The 10813-nt window shown below is 36.0% G+C and overlaps 1 pseudogene; it reads left to right on the forward strand.

Moving 5' to 3' along the window:
- The first annotated feature begins 4536 nt into the window (after positions 1–4536).
- LOC143401941 (heterogeneous nuclear ribonucleoprotein A1 pseudogene) lies at positions 4537–10375 on the forward strand (annotated as a pseudogene).
- Positions 10376–10813: the final 438 nt, after the last annotated feature.

The following is a 10813-nucleotide window of genomic DNA, read 5'->3' on the forward strand; positions in this document are numbered from 1 at the left end:
AACAGGGTATATTTTTCCATCTTCTAAGATCTTCTTCTATTTCTCTCTTTAGGGTTCTGTAGTTTTTATTGTATAAATGTTTCACCTCTTTTGTTAGGTTGATTCCCAAGTATTTTATTTTATTTTATTTTATTGAGGATATTGTGAATGGGGTGGTTGTCCTCATTTCCATTTTAGAAGATTTGTCGCTGATATACAGGAATGCCTTTGATTTATGTGTGTTGATTTTATATCCTGCCACTTTGCTGAATTCATTTATTAGCTCTAGTAGGGACTTTGCAGACCCTTTTGGGTCTCCTAGGTATAGAATCATGTCATCTGCAAATAGTGATAATTTAAGTTCTTCTTTTCCTATGTTTATGCATTTAATTTCTTTCATTTGTCTAATTGCTCTGGCCAGTATTTCGAGAACTATATTGAATAGAAGTGGTGAGAGAGGGCATCCCTGTCTTGTTCCAGATTTTAGAGGGAATGCCTTCAGTTTTTTTCCATTTAGAATGATGCTAGCCTGAGGCTTAGCATAGATAGCTTTTACAATGTTGAGGTAAGTTCCTGTTATCCCTAGTTTTTCTAGTGTTTTGAACATAAAGGGGTGCTGTACTTTGTCAAATGTTTTTCTGCATCTATCGAGATGATCATATGGTTCTTATCTTTAAGTCTATTGATGTGGTGAATAACATTTATTGATTTCCATATATAGAACCAGCCTTGCATCCCAGGAATGAATCCTACTTGATCATGGTGCACAATTTTTTTGATATGTTTTTGATTCGCCAGAATTTTATTGAGGATTTTTGCATCTAGGTTCATTAGAAATATTGATCTGTAGTTTTCTTTCTTTGAAGTGTCTTTGTCTGGTTTCGGGATCAGGGTGATGTTGGCCTCATAGAATAAATTTGGAAGAGCTCCTTCTTTTTCTATTTCCTGAAATAACTTGAAAAGTATTGGTATTAATTCTTCTTTAAAGGTTTTGTAAAACTCCACTGTATACCCATCTGGTCCAGGGCTTTTCTTGGTTGGTAGTCTTTTGATGGCTTCTTCTATTTCCTCCTTTGTTATTGGACTGTTTAAATTGTGTGTATCTTCCTGACTGAATCTGGGCAAATCATATGACTTAAGAAATTTATCGATATCTTCACTATCTTCTATTTTATTGGAATATAGGGTTTCAAAATAATTTCTAATTATCTTCTGTATTTCTGTAGTGTCTTTTGTGATATTGCCTTTTTCATCCTTATGTTAGTAATTTGAGTTCTCTCTCTTCTTCTCTTCGTTAGCATGGCTAAGGGTCTGTTGATATTATTTTATTTTTTCAAAGAACCAACTTCTAGTTTTGTCAATTTTTTCAATGATTTCTTTTGTCTCAATTTTGTTGATTTCAGCTCTGATTTTAATTATTTCTTGCCTTCTGCTACATTTGCTGTTGTTTTGCTCTTCCTTTTCTAGGGTTTTGAGATGAAGTGTGAGCTCATTTATTTGTTGCTTTTTTTTTTCTTTTTTTTTTTTGAGGAACTCCAGACAATAAATTTCCCTCTTAAAACTGCTTTCATTGTGTTCCATAAATTCTGATATGATGTGTCTGTATTTTCATTTATCTCTAAGAATTTTTTGATTTCCTCCTTTATGTCTTCTGTAACCCATTGATCATTCAGTAACATATTTTCATTTTCCAGGTGATACAGGATTTTTCCTTCCTTCTTTTATCATTGATTTCCAGTTTCATTTCATTATGATCAGATAAGATGCATGGTATTATCTCCACACCTTTATATTTACTAAGGGTTGCCCTATGACATAATATATGGTCTATCTTTGAGAAGGATCCATGTGCTGCTGAGAAAAATGTATATCCACTTGATGATGATTGATATATTCTATATATGTCGGTTAAGTCTAGGTTATTGATTGTGTTATTGAGTTCTATAGTTTCTTTATTCAACTTTTGTTTGGAGGATCTGTCCAATGGTGAGAGAGGTGTGTTGAAGTCACCCATAATTATTGTGTTGTGGTCTATTTGATTCTTGAACTTGAGGAGAGTTTGTTTTATGAACGTTGCAGCACCTTTATTTGGTGCATACATATTGATACTTGTTATGTCTTGTTGAAGAATAGTTCCTTTTAACAGTATATAGTGTCCTTCTTTATCCTTTTTGAGTAACTTATGTTTGAAGTTGATTTTATTTGATATGAATATGGCCATTCCTGCTTGCTTCCGAGGACCATGTGAGTGGTATGATTTTTGCCAACCTTTCACCCTCATCCTGTGTATGTCTTTTCCTATCATATGTGTCTCCTGGAGGCAGCATATTGTTGGATCTGTTTTTTTAATCCAAGTTACTAGCCTATGTTGCTTTATTGGTGAGTTTAAGCCATTAATGTGTAGGGTTACTATTGATATATGGTGTGTACTTCCAGTCATGTTTGTTTGTTTGTTTGTTTGTTTATTTATTTAAATTTGGCTTGTTCTCCCTCTTTGATTATTTTTTCCCCATTTTACTGAGTTACCTCCCACTGTTGGTTTTGGGTGCTGTTTTACATTTCCTCTTCTTGTAGTTTTTTACTCAAAATGCTTTGTAGTGCTGGTTTTATAGCTGCCAATTCTTTTAACTTTTGTTTATCATGAAATATTTTTATTTCTTCGTCAAACCTTAATCTTAATTTTGCTGAATACAATATTCTTGGTTGGAATCCATTTTTTTTTCAGCGTTTGAAATACGTTGTTCCAGGATCTTCTCACTATCAACATCTGTGATGAAAAATCAGCCATTAACCTAATTGGTTTACCACTGAATGTAATCTGCTTCCTTTCTCTTGTAGCTTTTAATATTCTTTTCTTGTTCTGTATGTTGGATATCTTCATAATAATGTGTCTTGGAGTTGGTCTGTTACGGTTTTGTATGTTTGGGGTCCTGTAGGCTTCCAGGATTTGGCAATCCATTCCATCTTTCATATCTGGGAAGTTTTCTAAAATTATTTCATTCAACAGATTGCTCATTTCCGTGGTTTGGACCTCTATACCTTCCTCTATCCCAATGACTCTTAAGTTTGGTTTTTTTATGACATCCCATATCTCTTGGATGTTTTGCTCATGGTTTCTTACCAGCCTTTCTGGGTTGACTATACTCTTTTAGAGATGATAAACTTTGTCTTCATTATCTGATGTTCTGACTTCTATTTGATCTAGTCTACTTGTAATATTCTCATTTGAGTTTTTGATTTGGTTTTTGGTTTCCTGCATATCTAGTATTACTGTTTGATTTTTTTTAGATCTCTATCTCCTGGTAGAGTTGATTTATTGCTTCTTGAATCTGCTTATGGAATTCATTTTCAAAGTATTCTTTTATTGTTTGTACTTGCTGTCTAATGACTTCTTTAAGATTCCATTCCATCTGAGTCAGGTATGCCCTGAGTTCTTTCTCTGTCCATTTTTCTGATGCCTCTAGGTTCTCCTGTAAATTTAAATTGTCCTGCATTGTTTGTAATCCTTTTTTCCCTTGTTTTTTCATGGTGTTCACGTTACCTTCCAACTCTGTTTAAATGCTGTGCTTCTGTTTTCTCCTATAAATTTGTTTTGGTTTTGTATATCTCTGTGGTCTCTCCTTTCTGGTAGGAGACTATGTCTAGAGCTGTTGGGCTTTATTGTAATTTAAAGTTGATTCATTCATTCATAAATGTTCACGGATTCTTTAAGCATATAGTGATCTGTTGTTTGGTCTTAGGCTTTATGTTTAGGTTGGGTGCTATGATGGTATGAAGGTTAATATGTCTTGGCTACTTGGAAGATTGCTCTACTGAAGGGGGATATTAAGAGGCGAATGGATCAGGGTATTTGGTAATAGCTAGGTACTTAGGAGCCCTATAGACAGCCTCGGAACATTCACCTATTTGCATTTAGAAAATTACCCGTAATGAAAGTCATAATGCTTGGGGTGAACATTAGGGGGAAGGGGAAGGAAAAAGTTCTTAAAGAGAAAGAGGGAGATAAAAATAGTTAGAATAAAGGAGAATGGAAAGAACAATAAAAATTGAAAAGGGAAAAAAAGAAAAAAGAAAAAAAAGAAATGATAAATGAAGTCTTAGAGTTTTATTTTCTTCTCTTCCAGTAGGTGGAGCTGTGCCCTCTGAGCCGAGCTTCTGCCCTTCTGCCCTTCTGCCCCTGTAAGGCGGCTCTTCTTCCCCTACTGGGCATCTCTCCAATCCTGTTAGTCCAGAGCCGTTTCTCTTCTCTGGCCCCTCCCCCCTTCCTTCTGCCCGCCAGTCAGGCCCCGCTCACCGGACACAATCTCCACAGATCTAGTTACACTTGCAGCCCCCCTGAGTGCCCTATTTCCCGATCAACTGAGCACTCTCTGTTTGCCATTCACCTAGACCCCAAGGTTGTGGAGTGGGTGATCTGGGAACTGTCAGCTTAATTTGCCTGGACTCCTTCGGTGGCCATGCCCTGGGAGCTGGCGGCTAAGGCCTTGGGTGTCGCTGCTGGTGGTAGGGGGAGTTGGGGGTTGGGAGTCCCCTCTGTTTTCCTCAGCCCCTACAGTCATGCCCACGGAGCTCTGCAGCAAGATTTTTGAGGTTTCCCAGCTGTATGTATCTGGTAGGGATGGGAGTCACATACCTGCTGAAGCCGATTTCACTGGGAAGGGATCCAGTCTGCCGAAATCTGGTGACGTCAGCTCTCTGCTATGTCGGGCCCCAGACTCCTTGCTGGAGTGTCCGATGGGAGGGGTGGGTCTGGCCTGTCTCTGGTCTGTACTGGTCTCAGTTTCAGTTCTCGGTCCGTTGTTTCATGAAGGTTTGGTTAGCAACCTCTTCAAAGGGTCTCTCTGCCACACACGGTCTCCGGCAGTGCTGAAACGCCTCCCTCTGCACCGGTCGCCAGACAGAGGTGGTCCGGACCTCCGCACGCAGGGTGGCCAAGATTCACCCATCCGCGTCAAGCTGTCACCTCCAATAATCCCAAACTCCCCACCTAGGTCTCACTTCAGCGGAATTTTGCTGGGAGTTTCTCAGCAGGCAGAATCTGAACGTTCTGATGTGTCTCTCTGTCCCTCTGGCTGAGGAGGTATTGAAAGCGCTGCCTCCCCGCCTGCCACCATATTGAGTCCTAAAATACTTCCTTAAAAATACATTTCAAATACAAAATCAAAAAGATTAACATCTAGTTTACCTATTATGTATCTGCCATGTATTTCTAAGGCCAATAAATCATAGATTTTGAAAAAATTCTCTTTATGAGTAAATATATCCAAATACCTGCATCTATAAGAATAATTTTATATTCTTTATGGGCACAATGGAATGTCCACATGGAGTTTTCTTCTTCCTAATATGTTTGTATATATGTGGATATAAGAAAATAGAAAATCCATTATGGATACGTTCAAAAAATATCTTATGGTAAATGTGTTTTCCAAAGTACATAGCATTCTTTTTATAGACAGAGTAAACTTAAATATGAATGGTGGCTTCCAGTTCTATATGGCAAATCAATTCTATATATGTTTCTCCCTTTTTTTCCAGTCTTTAAATAATTTTAATTTCTCTGTATATTGTGTTGGATCATCTTTAATTTGATGTAATTGAAAGTGGAATTTATTGCTCTATTTTCTGAACATTTCAAAGTACTTTAGCAGTTTGGGGTAGGGTGGGAGAAGTACTGGGGTTGAACCAGGAGATGCTTTACCACTGAGCCATATCTACTGCTGTTTTTATTTTTATCATATTTTGAGATAGAGTCTCACTAACTTGTGCAGGGCATCACTACATTTCTGAGGCTGGCCTGGAACTTGTGATACTCCTACCTCAGCCTCAGTTTGGGATTACAGGCATGTACTACTGTGCATGGCTTCTAAATAATTTTAAAAGTTTAAATGTTTGAATGTGTTTTTAAATTAAATAATTTTATTTTCACTTAAATACAAAAAGGAATTTTTATTTAAAAGAGAAAGGTAGCAAGGCAAACTATTACAATATTTTAAGAACTATTTTTCCCAAAATATGATTGGCATTGAATTAAATAAATAAAGATGAAACATGTCAATGAGGATATTGATAATATTATTCTTTACAGGTGACAATATTTGCCATTAAGTTAAACCTTTTCCTGAATATAAATATTAGTAGTAGTTGTGTGTGTGTGTGTGTGTGTGTGTGTGTGTGTAGATTCACAATGTACACTACAAATATATAGAATTTTATTTACCAATTCAAAAATTATTTTTTTAATAAAAAATAATTGTTTATTTTTGGAGACCAGTTGGCCTTGTTATAGTTTATGAATCTACATGAAGAAGACAATAAAGAAGTAAGCAACATGAACCCTTTTTCCTTGTATACTTTTATGCTTTAAAATAACATATACTGTATATATTCATGGATGTCATTATATCAAGTTCTGGAGTAAAAAAAATCTATGCTTTAGTTGTTTTATAACTTTTTAGTTGTTTTATGACTTTAGCAGTTTTATTGAGGTTTTAAAATCTAATAGGACATACCTCCCCTTTTCACTCTTGAGGCTACAGATTTCATGAGGCCAGAGCAGATGTGTTTGCATATTGACAAGAATCAGCCTTAACTTTTAGAGTTACCAAGAATCTTTCAACTGAGGAAATATATTTCCAACATAAAGTAGCATTCATCTTTTGTACAAAGCAAATTTAGATATTCATCACCTTCAGTTATGATGGCAAAGAAAATGAGTCACTTTTTTAAAGAAATGTTTCAGCTTAGGAAAGTTCCTTTCATATTTTGTTTTGTTTTTAAAGAAATGTTGAAAATACATTGTTCTGATTAAAAATCTCAATGGGCTTTCTAATAACATAAAATATGTGTTGCAGTTTTCATTTATAAAGGAATTTTCCAATTTTCATTTTTAAATGTAATTATTTCCATAAATATGATATTTATAATGACAACAGTTTGTATTCCTCCTGAAGAGGCAGGCACTGTTGGGCTTTTTCATTTAGCCCTTGATTTTTCTTTTAAAGAGCTTCTAGTAGTAGAAGCTTAATGATGCACAGTCACAATTTTGGCAAAAACCAGGAAGAAATAAAATTAGAAGAAAAAAGGCTGAAATAAATAAAAGGGTTATATACTTCCCTTAAAAAAAATGAGCTCTTAGCTGTTCTTGGTTGACGAGATTGTACAGGGAGAACTAGCAGAATTGGTAGGTGATATTCCTGCAGCTATAAACTTTACAGGAAGCCAAGACAGCCTGCTTCAGATCTGGTGCATAGGTGCCAATGGGTAGATGTGGGAAGCACCGATAATGAGGACTAGAAAGAGAGAGGAATGCTGCATTTCAGCAGTGCTGAACTGCTCACATTCTTTCTGACAGCACCTATTCACCAATATCCAAACTAAAATCCTGATTGCTCTTATCTACAGTAGACAAGGGGCAGATATTGGCAGCAAGGAGACAGATAAAGGAAGTCATCCAAACCACAATGTGAGATACAAATAGCTGTCCCACTATATTTTTTAGAATTACAGAGAATATTCTTTCAACTCTTAACATTTAAGAAAGACATTAACTCAGCTTTGAAAATGAAGCTAAAAATGAACTTGTTTTGTATACTACAAAGATTAATTTTTTAAGTAATAGGGGAAAAAATAAGATTTAGAAAAAAGAAGGGGATAGTAACCAGAAAAAAAATTACAATTATTCTTCAGTATTATTTCTATATTTCTTATAATTAGCAAAAATGGACCTAATATTCTTCACCTTTTGAAATACATTAGGTATAATTGCTGCTATTTTCTTGGGTAGTTTGACTTTCTAAAAATCTAGCAACTGGAATAAATTACTTCTCTATGATACTTTCAGCTACTTGAGTCTATAATCTAGACTTTTTATTCAAATTTATACTGGCAATTCATGTTGTTTTTTATAATGTCCGTGAATTCATAGACTTTCTAGGAACCTATTCTTATTCCTAAAAATGAGAATAGATTAAAAGTGAATTTTTAGTATCATCAGTGAGACCTATTATACACTGGAAAGAAGATAAAGACCTGAAATAGGAAAAAAATTCTTAAAATTATATCATTTAACTCATTAACAAATAATCTTAAAGCACTGGGTTTATGCAAGGCAATTTGCTAGGTGCTACAAAATACCGTAAAATGGAGCTTCTCCTCTTCAAGAATAATTCCACTTGCCTGGTTTAAATTCATATATATATATATATATATATATATATATATATATATATATTTACTTTGTTAAAATAATTGTGTTTTTTTTTTTTAATCTGACTCTTTCCCCTTTAAAACCACCTGAGTTCTCATGACATCTATTTAAAATTTCCTGTGATTCTCCATTTCTCTGAACTGCTTAGCATGTTTTCCATACTGTTCCCAGTGGTGATTCTAGCCATCCTGTCACTGTTAGAAGATGTTTCTGTCATACATGTACACTGAGCTGTACCATCTTTTCTCCCAGGTGCTCTACAACATGCACCATCGAAACACTTGTTACAGAATAACTTGATGATTTTGTAAATATCCTCTTGATCTGGAGGCTTTTCTCCATTTATCAAAGTGTTCTTGTCTATCACCTTCAATGTCAATTTCTCAAAAAAGTATTCTTTGATCTTTTCCTACCTTATACAAAATATTTCCTGTGCTCCAACAACAGCTTTTCTACTAGAGTTTTATTTCACTCTCCCCTTACGTCATAGTTAATTTTTCATTTCTTTCCCTCTTGATTTGAATCTTTTTTACATTGTTAGTCTTAATTTTTTTCAGGATAGAAGTCTTTCATAAAGGGCATTTTAAAAATGCTTTTTATAAATAAAAAAATATGTCAATGAATAAATGTCATCCCTCTAGGCTGGACACTATATAATAAAGTCAGGGATCATGTTTGTGGTTACCTTTGTCTTTATCAATACATATATAATGATTGAATTGAAAGATGATATAAATTGAATTGCTTTGAGTGCCAAGTACATGGAAAATAGTTTATTAAAAAATTTATAAATGCTGGGCGTGGTGGTGCATGCCTGTAATCCCCGTGGCTCTGGAGGCTGAGGCAGGAAGATTTCAAGTTCAAAGCCAGCCTCAGTAAAAAGTGATATGCTAAGCAACTCAGTGAGACCCTGCCTCTAAATAAAACACAAAATTGGGCTGGGGGTGTGACTCAGTGGTTAAGTACCCCTGAGTTCAATCCCCAGTAAACCTACCCCCCAAAAAACAATGTATAAAGCCATTTCTGCCCAGGGATGCTGATGAGAAAGAATTGTTAAAGTCTCTCTTCCTACTACCTAAATCAGAGTCGTGTAAAGTACCTGAACAGCCACAGAAGATATTCATCGTAGGGCTGAGCTTTGGAACAACTGATGAGAGTCTGAGATGCCATTTTGAGCAATGGGGAATGCTCAAGGACTGTATGGTTATGAGAGACCAAAACACCAAGCACTCCAGGGGCTTTGGGTTTGTCACTTATGCCACTGTGGAGGGAGTGGATGCAGCTATGAATGAAAGACCACACAAGGTGAATGGAACAGTTATAGGACCAAAGAGAGTTGTCTCAAGAGAAGATTCTCAAAGACCAAGGACCCACTTAACTGTGAAAAATATCTGTGTTGGCGGCATTAAAGAAGACACTGAAGAACATCACCTATGGGATTATTTTGAACAGTATGGGAAAATTTAAGCTACTGAAATCATGATTAACCAAGGCAGTGGAAAGAAAAGGGGCTTTGCTTTTGTTACTTTTGATGACCATGACTCTGTGGATAAGATGGTTATTCAGAAATACCATATTGTGAATGGCCACAACTGCGAAGTGAGGAAAGCCTTGTCAAAGCAACAGACGTCTAGTGCTTCATCTGGCCAAAGAGGTCGAGGTGGTTTTGGAAACTGGTGGTGGTTGTGGAGCTGGTTTTGGTGGAAAGAACAATTTTGATAGTGGAGGAAACTTCAGTGGCCATGGTGGCTTAAGGGGCAACCATGGTGATAGATATGGTAGCAGCAGGTTGGCTACAATGGGTTTGATAATGATGGTGGTTATGGAGGAGGTGGCCCTGGTTACTCTGGAGGAAAAAGAGGCTATGGAAGTGGTGGACCGGTTTATGGAAACTAGGGAAATGGCTATGGCAGGAGGGGTAGCTATGACAGCTATAACAATGGAGGAGGCAGAGGCGGCTTTGGAGGTGGTAGTGAAAGCAATTTTGAAGGTGGTGGGAGTTACGATGATTTTGGCAATTACTACAATCAGTCATCAGATTTTGAACCCATGAAGGGTAGAAACTTTGGAAGCAGAATCTCTAGACTTTATGGTGGTAGAGGCCAGTACTTTGCCAAACCATGAAACTAAGATGGCTATGGCAGTTCCAGCAGCAGCAGTAGCTATGGCAGCGGCACAAGGTTTTAATACTGCTAGGAAACAATGCTTAGCAGGAGAGGAGAGCCAACGAAGTGATGGGGAAAAAGAAGACATGGTTTAGACAATATTCATGTGTATGGGTAAAAAAACTCAAGGAGTGTATTTGTGACTAATTGTATAACAGTTTATTTTAGTTTCTGTTCTGTGGAAACTGTAATGCATTCCAACAAAGGGTTTTAATGTAGACTTTCTTTTTTATTTGCACCCATGCTGTTGATTGCTAAACTGTAATAAATAGTGTGATACGATGCTGAATAAATGCCTTTTCAAAAAAAATATAAAGAAATAAAGGTACCTGAAACTTACTATTCAAATTAATACTACTAATAAAAATCATCTGAGTAAAAAGACACTTTGTAAGTTTCATGTTTCATTGGACATAATATATATTTCAAATTATTGAAGAACTGAAAATTGTAACAGCAA

The sequence above is a fragment of the Callospermophilus lateralis genome, chromosome 6 (genome assembly GCF_048772815.1).
Source record: "Callospermophilus lateralis isolate mCalLat2 chromosome 6, mCalLat2.hap1, whole genome shotgun sequence".
Classification (NCBI taxonomy): domain Eukaryota; kingdom Metazoa; phylum Chordata; class Mammalia; order Rodentia; family Sciuridae; genus Callospermophilus; species Callospermophilus lateralis.